Below are 17,291 nucleotides of genomic sequence, written 5' to 3' on the forward strand. Positions count from 1 at the left end.
GTCCTTGTCGGCGTGGTACCGTCGAACAGCGACGGACGCTGGGTTCGAGTGGTTCTTGGTATAAAGTTCAAAACTTAACGGCATCGAGGCTAATGATTCTTGGCTAAATTTTTAGAGGTGGACCATGTCGTTGGCACACGTGCTACGCCGCGGCTAGCGCGACTAATCGTCCGTTATTTTGTTTAAAAGCTAATAATATGGAGAGTAAAAAATATGACAACTTAATAGTCCTAGTTGACTCCGTACTAGTTGGTAAATAACTCTTCAGGAACGTTAATTTTATTAGGTGTGCAAAAAAGTTCCTCCCGTTTTTATGTTTACTATAGGACATCATAACTTAATTTCAAGAACAGAAAAGAGGACTTCTCAATGCTTTAAAGGTAACAGGTGAATTGAAAAGTCCCCAGCCTACCACAGTAAAACACATATTTTTGGCAAAATTAGATTTTTTTATTCATCATAATTCCCTTCAAGGGTGATACACTGATCATTGCGACCCTCCGACTTTTCGATACCATTTTTGTAGTACAATTTGCCCTTTGCTTCAAAATAGGCCTCAGTATCGACGATCAACTCTTCATTTGACGAACATTTCTTCCCAGTGACCATTCTTTTGAGATCTGAAAACAGGAAATAGTCGCTGGAGGCCAGATCTGGAGAATACGGTAGATGAGGAAGCAATTTGAAGCCCAATTCGTGGATTTTTGACACGGTGCATTGTATTGGTGAAGCAGCACTTTCTTTTTTTTTCAAATGCGGCCCTTTTCCGGCGATTTCGTCCTTCGAACGGTCCAATATAGCTATATAACAGTCGTTGTTGATGGTCCTTCCTTTTTCGAGGTAGTCCATGAAAATTATTCCATGCGCATCCCAAAATACAGACGCCATAAACTTGCCAGCCGACTGTTGCGTTTTCCCAGGCTTTGGAGAGGGTTCATCGTATGCAGTCCATTTCGATGTGAAATGATGGAGTCATCCATTGACACATGTCAATGCAGAAACACGGGTTTATTACGCTTGATCATCTTCAAACAGTGCTCCGAATCATCAGCCCGTCGTTGTTTTTGGTCAAAAGTGAGCTCGCGCGGCACCCACTTTGTACAGAGCTTTCTCATACCCAAATATGAGTGAATGATATGATGTACATGTTCAGTTGATAAAGATGTGATAGAGTGATAGATATGATATGATAGATAAAGATAGAGTGTCTGCTATTTCATTCAGTTTCAATTTACGGTCAGTCAAAATAATTTTGTGGATTTTTTAATGTTTTCGTCGGTAACAACCTCTTTTGTGCGTCCACTGCTTTCACCGTCTTCGGTGGTTATTTCACGACGACTAAAGTTAGCATACCAATCCTTGATGGCTGGTTTTCCTCGGGTAGTGTCCGGAAACTCGACATTAAGCCAATTTTTTGCTTCAACTGTATTTTTTCCCTTCAAAAAGCAATATTTTATCAACACGTGAAATTCCCATTTTTCTATTTTTTTCACAATAACTTGAAATACTATAATTCAAAAACTAATGATCCGGCAGCTGTGAAATTTATACACGCATCTTTTGAGGGTCAGGGCTAACTAAAAGACATATGGATTTAATTCTAGTAGCGCCATCTATGTATCAGGCCGGGGACATTTCAACTGACCTGTTATCATTTGGTAGGGCAAAGGATTATTAGTAGGGTCACAAGATCATCATTAATCTTAAATCAGTTGTTTCTTTATTTGACCACGTATTAAAATAAAGAAAATTTGGCAAATCCATTGTTTACTATACCAAATTGACTTTGAAATGAAATATTAAAACAAATGTTAAACCTCCAATTAGAGAAAAAGTAACTTAATTAATTTAGTCACTGTCATACATACAGAGCTCATGCAAACATAAACACAAATCACACCAGAAATACATTTAAACGCGAGGCCACATGTGCTTCTTCTAAGGTAGATACTATGCCAAGATATTTAGCATCCTCCGTGAATATTAATAAACTATCCTAGTTGACGTCTAAATATCACACGGGACAATAGATATGTTAGAGAACTGTGAATAGAGCGCAAATTTGTTGTTTTTTCTTATCAACTGAAGTACAGACAAAAAAATTTGACTTAAATAGTTCAGTTAAAATATTCAGTTATCCAAATACGGCAGATAGCATTTCGGTGTTTAATTATTGAAAAACTGTCTAATATAGTTGTGGTGACGGTTGAATAGCTAGCGTCAGCTGTAAGAAACTTGTTCTTATAACAGAAATGTACAAGATGTAACAGGAATGTAACAGAAGTGGACCTAGCCATGTCACCAAATACAAATTACATACATTTGATTATATGTAATGCAAGTTTCCAATCTTATAAATTTGAAGTCTCTTATTCTCTACTCATTGTCCTGACTTTCGATGTTGAAAATGCAATTTAGACCCTCGGTATTTGAAAAAAATACAGGGCTGCAAGTTAAATTATAGAAATTTTACCCTGGTCTACATTTTCAGTTACTAAAACCTTTTCCCATATATAGATACTTCACTATAAAACAAGACGATGGACTCACTCAATTACATCCAATATATTCAGAAGTTTCGCAAGGCAGTGTACTGGGCCCAATACTGTAACTTCTACATAAAGCCAGCCATCTAAACATGTCACGAATATCCAATAACAGCATTAAACCAAGAACCTCCAAACACACCTTGATAAAATTAATATTAAATATTAAAATTAATATCAATTATTAAGCAAAAGCAAATGAAACAAAATCCACTCATATAATATTCATTCTACGTAGGAAAATATGCCCACCACTGCATATCAATTATCAAAAAATTAGTTTCCTAAAAATTGAATTCATGATAAATGTAATTTTACTTCAACAAAATATAATTCAATTAACTTGAACGGAAGTATCAGTATTCGTAGAATAAAGAAGTTTTGGCAATGATACATTATCAAGGTCTACTATTACTTAATAGGATATCATCAACTAAAACAAATGTATTCGCGTTCGCATAAGAAATTAATATGATTACAATGCTTATTGGGTTATAAAAACAATTTATATGTTTTGAAGATCTTAGCCTTATTAGACTCATATCCCGAAATATAAAAGGTAACCCACTAATCTAAAATGAGTGTATTTTGAATATATATGACCTTAAACTAACGGTATAAAAATTCACAGTTGAAAATAATGAGGTTCTTTCTTTACATATCTAGAATAAGCAATGATTTAATTTCTTATATCATTATACAACTAATTACTCAGGAAGACAAATAATTATATAGAAATGTTGTTATACCGCATTAAACAAAGCATATTATTGCGAAATTTGGACTGTTAAATTAGTTATTACTTCACACACGATTTGAAATCATTTTAAAAAATAAAGTCATTTTAAAAATGAAAAATAGGTTTCAAAACGTTTGCAGCTGGCTTGGTGGCGCAGAAAGGCGATCGGATGGTCCTCCTAGTGTTGCGATAGCAGCGGGTTCAAATCCTGCTGGGATATGGCCGTAAATTTATGTTTGTGATTGTTTGAAATTTGTGATTGTCCTAGGCAAGAGTGTAAAATCCGACAAGGAAAATGATCCCAGTCACACCATTAACCACTCTTGGAAAGAATGGATGTCTTCTGGGATGATTTCTAAGTCCGTCAATTGCCAGTCGGTAGGCTTAATACTGAGGACCGTGCTTCGGAGCCCACGTTAAATTGTAGGTCCATTCCATATAAACCCCTAGTTGGTAAAAGGAGACATCAAGGAGACATCAAAATATATTTAAAAAGTTTGCATTAAATACAATCATGTAATTACAGAGTTGTCAAATATTTGTAGGATTTTATACAGTAGTTAGCATCACTACATAGTATAAAACAAAGTCGCCTTTTCTGTCCCTATATCCCTAAGTGCGCTTCAATCTTTAAAACTACGCAACGGATTTTGATGCGGTTTTTTTCAATAGATAGAGCGATTCAAGAGGAAGGTTTATATGTATAATACATGCATAATATACTAAGGCAACATTGCTAATTTTAGAGGTTTCTAACGTGATGTCGTAAATTAACCTATTTTTTTAGGCTTATTTAGCAATTAGCAAAAAACGCTGCCTAACCCTACGAGTTAGATCAAATTAATGTACTACAGTATTGTACACCATAAAAAGGTCTACAAAAAAGTCCGCGATGGTATATGTTTATCTTTTAGGGATAACCCACATTAACCATTTTTATTGTTTACTTTTTACGTGAGAAAATGGCTTATTTACGAAGCTATTTTAAGCAATACGGCATTAATCCTTATCGAATTAAGTACCTTAAATACAGTGTGCAATTAATATAGATCAATATGGTTCCTTACAGCATGTAAATTAAAGTAATATTTTCGGAGATAAAACAAATTTAAAATTTGCGTTTAAAACTGTGATGTAATAAAAATTGTATGAATTTAGATATTCCAAAGATAGCAGGAAATCTTCATAGTAAGTATAGGGGAAGAGGAATTGTTTTACTCCAAATTTAATGCGTGCAGGCCAAGGGCAGTAATGAATGAACCAAAAATACTGGATCGATTTTAATCATGTTTTCATTGAGTGACATAGGCATATATATTTTATGCCCGTGCAAAGTCGGAGCGGGCCGCTATGTTTTTATATACAACGTTCATATTTTTTCTGTAGTGTATTTAATATAGTATCAGCATTGCACCCGTGCGAAGCCGGGGCGGGTCGCTAGTGTAGTATAAAATAGAGTAAATATATGATAAACCAGAATTTTTTATCCCACTAAAAAACATAAATACAATAAAAATGTAAACAAGTATTCATGAATGCAAATTCTAAATATTGCTCTGTCTGGCATGATACGATAAAACTGATTAAAAATCAAATCGATGTTTCGAAAAATAACGGCGTGTATACATGAAAAAAATGTTTTAAACCATATTCTATTTATAACGCTATATACATGAATTAATATAATTTAAATATGTATGTAGAAAATAACAAAAAAGGTAGTGCTTATATTATACTGTAATATACTAAGTTGTCAATAAACTTGTGGAAATCAAAAGAAGATTTTTAAGTATAATTTTTTTATATATATTTTAAAGAGTACTTTTACATACAAAGGTTTTTTGGAATGGACACATAGTTTAACGTGGGCTCCGAACCACCATCCTCAGTATTGAGCCTACCGACTGGCGAGTGACCAATTTAGAAATCATCTCAGAAGACATCCGGTCTTACCCAGCCTGGTTACTGGCGTGACAGGGTTTGTTATTCCTTGTAGGATTTTATACTCTTGCCTAGGATAATCACAAATTTTAAATCACAAACATAAATTTACGACCGTGTCCCAGAGGTATTCGAACCCGCGACTATAGCAACAGTAGGAGAATTGTCCTGTAGATTTTACCCCTGCGCTAACCAAGCCGGTTCAAATAAATCATGTTTCACCATATATATTATATATAACCGTATGCTTATTTGAATCTATGTCACCATGTATCATAAGTGATATAAAAGAGTATAATATAGAAAGTGTAGAGGAAGAGCCAGAAAGGACGGAACTTGAAATCAAAGTTTTTCTGATGTCGGGTGCTCGGTATTTAAGCGCCTGAATAAAAAACTGGCATCTATTTACAACTAAAATCATATGTATTAAATGAACGACATAAAATACAACATGTCAGACAAGAAACTGTGCAGTCAGATTTAATATCAAACAATTGGTTAGTCGGACAATTCCCCCAATTGGATCTAAAATCAAACAGATCGGTTATAAGTCTGTTATAAAGCCTATTTGGACTTATGGGCTTGAAACATGAAGTTGCACTAGAGCATAAAACCAATTCTTGGTAGTCCAATTTAATTTTAATTTGGGAAATACGTATTATAACATTTATTCCATATTCGTCGTACCTATGCAAGTATAACAGAACAATAGTAATACATTTATTTTACGAATTAAAATTGTACTAAGATTACCTGGGGTATCGCTAATATATCCATCATTTAACGGTTCCAAAATAAGGTGTTGCGTGCCATTGTTGATGCTCCGTACTATATTTCAAATAAAGTGATACAACGCGATATTCCTCTAGAACCTATAACGAGTGTAATTCAACGTGTTTGTGTGAAGTACTTCGAAAGAGTGTTAGTGCATCCCAATGTACTCGCTAATCAGCTAAATATGCGACGTGATAGTGAAGTGCGTAGACTAAAACGTTTAACAGCACCTGATCTGATTACTGGACATATGTAGATTTTAGAATAAGCTTTAGAATAAGACTAATTAATTAAGACAATATTTTATACAGAAGTTTGCTTAATGAAGTGATTTTCTACATACCATGAACATATAATATAGATATAGGAAATACTTATTGCCAATAGGGCAGATTGTGGACTAACGAAGAGTCATAAAAAAAAGATTACCTAACGTAAGATGTATTAAAAGAACAATTTAAACATAAGAGAAACACACTATATTAATACTATTAAACAAGATTACACGAAGCATTAATATCATTAAATGTGGCTTAATTTATATTCTTATTGCTTTTTGTTAGTGTCACAAAGAATAAATTTACCCTACTTTGTATAAAACGATTTAGTTGGAAAGGAAGAAAGTACGTATTGTCACCAGATGGGCGTAACGCCACCAAGTACCATAATTGCTTCAGCGTGAGGTTTCCGATGATTTGTTAGAAGGTCGCAAAATTAGGTAGATGTAACAAAAAAAAGTTCGGATTTAGTGTAGTAATTAGATTCGATTCACTGATATGGCCTTTTAAGTGGCTGTTAATGGTTAAGCAGTATGACACTGTTCGTAGAACATGTCAATGGTAAAATATAATTAAAATTGACTTTCAAAAAAGTTATGATGATACGTTTAAAAAGTTAGTTACAAATTAGTTTGTAATTACTATTGGTTTGTAGTTGGAAAAACGAATTAATTTTTGTTTCTTTTTAATTTATTTATTACATTGATATTAATCGCTGCCGACTAACCTACAATTTGCCCTTACAATAACTTATGTATCTCTATCTATCGTCATCTCTACTATAATAATGTTATGTTTATTTTTCTATTAAATGTACCTCATTATACTACACAATATCAAATAGTTTGATTCATTTGAGTCTGTGTCCTGTTTTGGTGTTATCATAGAGTTATATTAGCTCAATATTGACATGAGAATAAAATCTGTCTTCATGCCTCCCTCCAATTTTCTTGATTTCCTGAGTGGCAGTCGATGTTTGAAGGACTCGTTATAAGAAATCAGTCCTGTAATATCTGGGTGCATCTACAATACTTCTGAGAACTTTATTCTAGAAAGCCAGTATTTTATTTATATTACTTTTCTCAGAACATCCTCATATTTGAAGTTCGTATGACCATGTAGGTTCAAAACTTGCTTGTATAATAGCAATTTATTATGTACTGATAATAACGATTTCCTTCCAATTAACTAATACATTATCCAATATTATATAGTCCTTTTCAGCGAAGTTTTGCATCAAAATTCATTCCGAGATACTTGCGACACACAGCGTTGTTTCTATATGGAATGATAGTACAATGTGGGGCAAAAGTCCCATTACCATTTTGATTACCTACAACGTTGCTTAAAGAAAATATAAATAAGTTTGGTGTTCAAAGGTTTATTTAGTCTTCACACATTTTTTCGTTATGAAACTTATATCGGCTAAGTGATGACCGCGATTCGCTATGCAACTTTCGGCTCTTTTTAAGGCATTTTTTCATGACGTCCTGCAACATCTGAGGCTGAATATCTTCAATTCCATGACGAATATTGTCTTTGAGTTATTGAATCGTTTAAGGCGTATTCACATAAACTTTTGATTTTAAAAAAGTCCCATAAGAAAAAGTCTGGTGCTGTTAAATGCGGAGATCTGGCTGGCCATGTTAAATCACCACTTCGCGAAATTTATCTTTGTGGAAAAAGGTCATTCAATAATTGAATTGTTGACCTAGCTGTGAGTGTTGTGGCCTCATCTTGCTGAAGCCACGCGTTCTCCAGTCCTTGTCTTCCGTTTCAGATACAAGAAAATGTTTAATCATGTCTAGGTACCGTTCAGCAGTAACAGTAACTTTAACACCTTGGTTATTCTCAAAAAAATAGGGACCAGTGATGTTTCCAGCATTAATACTATACCATACAGTTCTTTTTAGTGGATGCAATGATATTTCATGAATAAACTAAGGATTCTGTGTTCCATAAAACCGACTGCTTTGTTTATTGACGTGTCCACTGAGAAGAAAATGGCCTTCATCGCTTATTATCAATTTAGACGAAAAATCTTCAATTTCACAGAGAGCTTCAGGATTACATTAGTGTACACAACTCGTTGATTAGGATCTCTCGGTAGCAATTTTTGGACTAATTGAATTTTGTACCACTGCATTTCCTAATCAGTTTTCACAATTCGCCTTAAACTACGTGCAGAAATGTGTAACTGATAACCACGTCTTCGAATTGTTGTTTATGGAGACTCTGTACCACTATCGCGCACCAGAAGCCCATTTTCAGCGTTACGAAATGACCTTTGTCTTCCAGAACGAGACCTGTCTGCTGTCGTACCGTAGTGTTGAAAGCTCGTATGTAAACAATAATTGTGATTTTGAGAGGCACTGGGCGATTAGTATATTTTTGACGCAATTTCCGCTGAGTGGCTATAATGGAATGATTAATTTCAATAAATATTGTCACTATTTCTGCTCGTTCTTGTAGCATATATTGATCCATAATTAAATTTGTACACCTACACAACACAATGGTTAAAGCGAAATTGAGCTAAACGTCACATAACCAGCGACGACGCGCAATCAAAATGGTGGCGGGACTTTGGCCTCATCTGTTATTATTTACTGTTATTGGTGCTTGAGCGATCATATCTTATCGAAGGTGAATGCTACAACTAATAATATAGCTGAACGTACTTATTATCTTCATAGAATTCTTCAATAACATCTGTTATTCTGTGGACCTAGTCAATTGTTGAATGTTAATAAACCCGAACTGGCGTGTAAATGTTTTTTTTTTCTCTATAAAATTGGCTTTATTGTTTTCAAGAGGACTCAAATACTTTAGATATTACTGATACCAGTGAGATAGATAGACCTATCTAGGGACCCTAGGATCTGGTGCCTGGTGATACTTTAGTGTGCATTTGTGAAAATTAAAATAACTTTAAAAAACTGAAGTTGAAATTGGGACATATAGGAGTGGAGTGGATATTAAAATTAATTTAAAGTGACCAAGACAGAAACTACATTGAAAATTTCGAAGAGAATAGAAGAGAAAACTACGACTATCACTGAAGATGGACAGCTTAAGTTATGAGAGAAACACTCGTTAAACATCATTCATTTATTCTTAATCTGAACATGTACAATATGCATATATCAATTATATTAGCAAATTGCTAATATTGAGTTATTAGATTGTATCTTGCCAATATGGTACCACGTATTAATTTGATAATTGCAGGCTCGTATTCTAACGTTGAGTATATATAGTTCCTGGTGTTATTCTTTTGTTCTTGTTTCCACTTAATAATTTTTTCAGAGTTTTTCAATCTATATTAAATTTCAATAATTTAAAGGTGGTGATTTTGATGTCGATAAAAAAAACGACCTGGGAGACAACTAGTTGCAGGACTTATTTGATGAAAACAACTCTTAAAGAACTTTCAGGCTGTTTAACAGTTGTTGAATCAACTTACTTCTCAGATTTCTAAAAGCCATGTTAATTTTTCTCAATAATTACTTTGATAAATTGATTTTTTCATTAATCTCCTAAAACGTTTACAATCTATCCGTGGGCAATAAGTATTATTATATGATTTCAGTTATATAATATAACTATCCTGACATGTAGTGAACCTTCAGTAAGTGATCCACTGTACAACTTATCTATCAATCTTATTCTAGACACTATTCTAACTTATTTTAAAGTATATCCTAACCTATTCTAAAAACTATTCTAGCTTATTCTAGAGATTATTAAATCTCACTCTAAGTATCTATTAATCAGTTCGTATGGCAATTTGCGTTTGAGCCTACGCACTTCGCTGTCATCGCGCACATTTAACTGTTTGGCGAGTTCATTGAAATGAGATTGAAAAAATATCAGATTTTTTGTAAGCACCCAATGTATAACACCAACTATGGTTGTTATATTAAATAACCGTAATTTATTACATTCATTTGAAATAAGTAAACAATAATTATCTATATATGGTGAAAGTATAATAAATTTAATAAATAGTTGTGATAAACCGATGGATATTTACGAGGATCTTATAATGCGAAAAAGCTAACCATTGAAATATGTAATTATTTGGAAATTTCTCAAATTACCAACATTAAAACATTAAGTCTGATTAATATATCCAACTGACATTTACAAGATTAGTTTATTTGACGAACAATTTCTTAATTAACTTAACGACCGGGTGTAATTTTGCAAATAAAGACATTTAAACATTTAAAATAACGTCCCTGTCCAACCTTTGAAACTTCTAATTAAATAATTAAAATATATTATGCCAAAAAATTGGAATGCTTATAATAACAGTTTCTATAGAACATTATCTATTTCTATGGAAGATTTATGTGTGCCCACGAAGTAAAAATATAATACAGTGATATAATATTTAACATCACGTTAGACAAAAAGCAAAACACATTTGAAAATAAAACAACTATACTGGTTAGTCGGAAGATACTCTCAACTTGCTCTAAAATCAAAGAGGTTGATCTATAATACAATTATAAAGCCAATTTGGACCTATGGGGTGCAAATATGGGGTTGCACTAAAAATTCAAATCAATTAGTCATACCACGCTGTCAAAACAATATTCTTCGATTGATTACCAATGCCTATCGCTACGTAACCAACGAAGAACTGCACGATGGCCTGGAAATCAAATGGATTTGAGAAGTTATCCAAGATTTCGCCTTGCAACACGAAAGCAGATTACTAAATTGTACTAACGTGGAAGCAATACAACTTTTGGACAACGTGCAGGATGTCAGGAGATTGAAGCGAACAAAACCAGACGAACTTATATAAAGTGTATACCTTTAATGTTATTATAACTATAAGTTATTATAATTTTATAATTGAGGAATACATATTGATGTATTTTCTCGCACTCCTCTTGCTTGTGAATTAATCCAAGTACAAATAAAAGCAGTAATAAATTAATCGTAAATTAAGATTGTCCTAAGCGCATGTAATAAAGATGTTATAAAAAAAATATAATATTTTGGATTAGAACATTTAAATTCTAGAACAACAAATTAACATTTAGCAGATATTTTAATAAACTAGGATAAAAAGATATAAGTGTTATAACTGATAGATTATAACTATATTTATAATTTTTGTTTATATTAATTACATCTTACATTAGATATGTTTAATATAATCTTAATTAACAAATTAATTTATTACTATTGTTCTGTTGTACTTACATCGATACAGAAGCAAGTCGAGTACGGGATTAATACAACAGTATATATTTCCCAAATTAAAATAAAACTAAACTAGTGAAGCTAAAGCTAAGAATACATTTATTCGCTAAACAAGTTTGTTTGGTTTGGTTCGCTCCAATCTTGTGATTTCCTACGTGTTGCCCAGTAACTGCTTCCACGTGGTTGTGACTTAGCTCCCTTATTTTATGTTTTAATTCAAAATATTTGATCACTTTGTGTGTATTTAATTGATTTTGAGTGCAGCTCTTTGTTGGTTACGTAGCGATAAGCATTGGTAATCGTAGAACTTTGTTTTGGGTGCGTGCCTTACTAGTTGGTTTGATGTTTTAGTGCAACCCCATATTTGCACATCATAGATCCAAGTTGGCTTTATGATTGAACGAAACCAATCTATTTGATTTTACAGTAATTTGACTCAAATTCTCATTTCTTTCTTGATGTCGTTTTGTTTCTATTTCATATTATGACTAATTGTAGTTAGTATAACGGTTTAAAATTTAGTATGCTTGTTTTAGGCCAATCAAAATTTACTTAAATCGAATGTTCATCTCATGTACGTTTTCCTCTGGCCTCGCTAATGTTTGACTAACTTAGCTCCTTGCTTTACAATGTTTGTCAATAATGGGGACAATAATATACATAATACTAAAATGAATAAAAAGATACCCTGTTATTTTAATTGTTTTCAATAAATTTCTTAATGTTCATATATATATATATATATATATATATATATATATATATATATATATATACATATTAAGATTATAAGTTACAATCAGAATTTATTTATATCGAATGTTTATTTCATATGTGTTTTCACCTGGCCTCGCTATTGTTTAACTAACTTAACTCCTTGATTTACAATGTTATGAAGCCTTTACAAAATTATCAGAATACGTGTAGCAATCTAATCAACCATGTTACTTCTTGTAAGTATATTTAAGCAAAAATGTTTCTTACTTTTCCTACTTAACTAGCAAGTAGTTGTTAGCAATCGTCTGTATTTCTAAAAATAATAATTTGTGCCTTTTTTATGTAAAATGTAAAAATCTAAGAATATAAAGATGGACGCGTAGAAAAGTTTAGTAGCAGACAGTAATTAATGACAGAAATGTTATTAACTCAAACGATTTTTAGTATGTTTAATAATTGATATTGAAAAGGAATAAAACGTTTTTTTAGATCTTTCTCTATTATGAACAAGTTAATAAGAGCATATCGAGTATGATAGTAGATAATTAGTGGCAAAAATGCTATTATCTTAAAAATATGTTTACTAATTGATATTGATAACTGAATTAATTTTTTTTCAAATATTTTTCTATTATGCACAAGATAATAAAGAGTACATCGAGTATGCTAGCAATTATATGTGTTAAAGATGTTACAAATATCATTTATATGTAGACAAAACACGAAATGCTCTAAAAAATTTATAAAAATTCACACACACACACTAAAAATGATTGATTAAATTAATTAGATAATTGATTAAATCAGATCAGTTAACTAAATAATTGAAATCTTCGTTGTAGTCACTATTTTTACCAATTCATTTAAGTTGTGTTTACAAAAAATTTTAAAAATTATGCCCAACTTCCTAATTTTCATTTAATTATTATGATTTTAATATTCTTTTAGGCGATACCGTTTGGATGAATCAAAAACAAATAATTTCATGATGTCTTCTAACGATTTATACTAATAACATCCTTGAGACGGATGATACGTGTAATTTCGAGATCATTAATGTTCAGATGACTAATAGATAATGTAATAAGTCCTGCTCGAGGAAAATAATATTTCATCTCATGTCTTTACGCGAATATCTTGTAAATTATCGACAACACCAGGAACAATGGACTTTTCCGGTTCGATATTCATGTCAAGTTTGAAGATAAGATACGTAAAGTTACGTGTACATATGTACTTGTCTGTATAATGAATGGTTGAATGAAGATATTGTTAATAAATACGCTGGTAATATATACTCAAAACGATAATGTAATATGATGATTCTAAATGTTAAATTAAAAAATTATCGGAAAATTCAATCGAACTAAATCAGGCAAGTAGGTAGGCCGGGTGACAAAGGCGTACTATCTTGCTGAAAACTCGAATTATTGATTTATGTTTTAACTGTAACACTTTTATTTAATATATTTTCCTACTCGACATATTATATTAGAAGCTTATATAATTTCTGACCATTTTTTCACTTTAAAAGAGATTTTATTGAAAATAGATATATTAATCGAAACATTTTCCATCACTTTAAGGAATATACTTTTGGCGACATGGCGTGGCTTGGGAGCAACAATTATGATATGACAATGAAGTAGGAACAGGTGCGGAAAATGTCCCGCTACTAGTTTGATTGCCCCCCATCTTGGTTATATGATGTTTAGTTCAGTTTCGTTTTAACCATTTTATTGTGTAGACGTCCAAATTTTATTATTGATAAATATACGCCACGAGAAGGAGCAGAAAGAGTGATAATATTTACTGAAAATAATCGTTCCATTATTGCCACTCAGCGGAAATTGCGTCAAAAATATCCTAATCGCCCAGTGCCTCACAAAGCTACAATTTATCGTTTACATGCGAATTTTCCACAGTACAATACGACAACAGACAGGCCTCATTCTGGAAGACAATGGACGTCTCTTCACGCTGAGAATGTGGCACTGGTGTGCGATAATATTGCAGAGTCTCCAGAAACATCAATTCGGAGACGTGGTTCCCAGTTACACATTTCTGCACGCAGTTTAAGACGAATTGTGAAAACTGATTAGGAAATGTACCCGTACAAAATTCAATTAGTCCAAAAATTGCTACCGAGAGATCCTGATCAACGGAAACCTCATTAGTCCCTATTTTTTTGAAATTGGCAAAGTTGTTGTTCTTACTGTTACTACTGAACGGTACCAAGACATGATTCGAAATGTTCTTGTGCCTGAAATGGAAGAACAAGGACTATAGGACGTGTGATTTCAGCAAGAATGGGCTACAAAACACACAGTTCGTTCAACTATTCAATTATTGAATGACGTCTTTCCACAAAGACTATTTCCGGGGAGTGGCGATTTAGAATATCGATTTAGACAGATTTCCGGATTTAACAGCATCAGACCTTTTCTTGTAGGGTTTTTTAAAATCAAAAGTTTATGTGAATAAGCTCCTAATGATTCAACATCTTCAAGATAATATTCATCACGAAATTGAATAATTTAGACTCAGATTTAGTAGGATGTCATGAAAAATGCCTTAAATAGAGCCAAAAGTTGCTTAGCGAATGGCGGTCACCATTTAGCCGATATAATTTTTCAATAATAACGAGAAAATAAACCAAATAAACTTTTTATGGAAACCAAAATTACTTATCTTTTCAGTTTTCAGCAGCAGACTCCTTACTATCCATTTGAAAAAGAAAAAATAGACTAAACGAAAAATTGTTACTTATTGTTATATGGAGAACTATGCAAATAATCAAATTTAAAATTATTTAAATGTTGTTGGCATTGATACTTTTCATTTGCAACAATATACCAGTCGTACCGCAGAGTTATCAGCGGTGGTTTTCGAAAAAAAAGACAATTTAATTTTCAAGGAAATGGAAAAAAATATTTATTCAAAGCTTTGGCCTTTTGATTTTAGGCATCTTGGCCGTCTGTCAGGCAATTTATTGATACCATCAAAATAGTTGTTTGTCCTTTGAGTAGAATCATTCATCGAGCCATTTGTTAACTTCACCGAAGCAAGCTACAAGCGCGTGTCTTATTGATGCAAAAGGTTGACAGTCGGACTGAACACAGTCTGCAAAGTACGCCAGGTACGATACTACGTCCCATCCAAGTGCTTTCAACACTTTTTTGACCGGGTTTGATTTATGAGAGGGCGCGTTACCGTGCTCTAAAATAACGTTATCGTTTCTTCGGGCTCATTATGGGCGTTTTTCGATCAATTCATGATGTAAATTGATCATTTGTTATAGAGAGATACCATTAACTGTTTCGCCAGTCTTTAATAGTTCCTAATACACTACACCACTCTGGTCTGACCAAATACAGATCACTCATTGTCTTGAAACCAAAACTCCTTGGCCTTCGATCGTTGATATTATAAAATATCAAAAAAAACTAAAATATAAGTATATAATGAATATATAAGTATATGTATACATATATACGAATGTAGAAAGTCTGCAATCTAATAGAAAACACAACATATCTCCTAGCAGATATAATCAAAATTATTTATATTACTTTTTCCCTTTTTCATATTCCTTTAGTGATATTTTATGTTTTCTCATACTGAAAGCAGATCAGTACGGCTGAAAATCTGTGTCTGTTAATCTTTTACTTACTTATTCAACACAAAAGCTGTATTGAGCAGTTAAAGAGACAGCTTAAGGATCTACTAACGACACAATAAAACAATCATGAAATAATCTCTTGGCTATAAAATCAAAATTATCTTGTTTGTCTACAAATTATATTATATTACTTTATATTAATGTATTTTTTAATACCCTTGTTGAAAATGTTATCTCCGTTAAAACCTTAAACCGAAATAGTAATTATAAATATCTTATATATATCTTATATTTTTAAAGGGTAACAAAACTTTACATGTAGTATAATCACATTTACCTCCAATGTAATTTTGCCATCGCCCAATTTTAGCACATTTTGGTTCTTGGCATCATAAACAAACCATAGACACAAACAATAGGATTGTAGCAATTAGCCAATCAAAAGCCTTTGTAGGGAAATTCAAATTTAAAAATGTAGTCTCAGAACCAGCATAAGTTGGACTATGCAAAACATTTCCTCAGTTTCGCCTATTTAAGCAAAAACTCTATATATATTCTATGGTGTAGCTTCGAAGCTTGATGTCAGTAGAATAATATTATATATGTATCAAATAATAACATTGCAGCCTAGCGGCAACTGTTTGAAAAATCTTTAATATCTTGTTCAAAACACATGCAAATATTTAATACCTAAACTATTAATAGTTCCTTAACTGCTGGAAAATACCTTCTACTTAATATATTTCCCATTAAATGTACCAGTAGCAAATGTATTTTAATTTTTAATAAAACGCATTAATACTACACACAATAGTAATGTCCTTATTCCAGTCAGTACATATTTTCCAACGTATATCTAAAATACAAACAATTTACGGTCGATTAATTTGTATTGTTTGATTCAAGCAATCGATACAAAATAAAAAACCGAGGAGGAGGAATTTACTTCGAATGGAAATTACCCATATTTACAACATATATAAACCATAAATGATTAATTTTAAGTCAGATCAGTTCATGTGGGAATTATTTAGTGAGTGATAAACCGCAATTTATTACCGAATCCAAGGGATATATACAACATCCACGTCTCCAGTGGCTATAAATAAGGTAGTTTTGCATATTGTAAGGTTTGTTGCTCTTGGGTTCGCTTGATATATATTCGACCGCCTCACTCAAATATTTATTGTTGTTACGTAAAAATAAATATTATTTGGAATATTATTGTTATATACTATATGTAAGAATGAAATCCCCCCTCTTGAAAAGTCAGGGTAGCTAATTGTTTTATTAAGAAATATATATCTCCTACTAATTGTCAAGAAGGTCTTTATGCAGACCGTGGATGTAAGAACGGGTGATACTTAGACCAAATTGAGGTTGGGTAGATAAGAATTTTGCATTCCTCTAGTTTATTGAGGTATCTGTTAGATGTCGAAATAGTAACTGTA

The 17,291-nt window shown here is 32.3% G+C and overlaps 1 protein-coding gene across 1 annotated transcript in view; it reads right to left on the reverse strand.

Annotated features, from left to right (window-relative positions):
- Positions 1 to 17,291, reverse strand: part of wake (ankyrin repeat and fibronectin type III domain containing protein wide awake) — a 429,559-nt gene that overhangs the window by 327,533 nt on the left and 84,735 nt on the right. The gene's annotated exons all lie outside the window — the stretch shown is intronic.

The sequence above is a fragment of the Rhynchophorus ferrugineus genome, unplaced genomic scaffold (genome assembly GCF_030347505.1).
Source record: "Rhynchophorus ferrugineus isolate W39M unplaced genomic scaffold, kcgeb_rfMv2 rfM1, whole genome shotgun sequence".
In the NCBI taxonomy this organism is placed as follows: Eukaryota; Metazoa; Arthropoda; class Insecta; order Coleoptera; family Curculionidae; genus Rhynchophorus; species Rhynchophorus ferrugineus.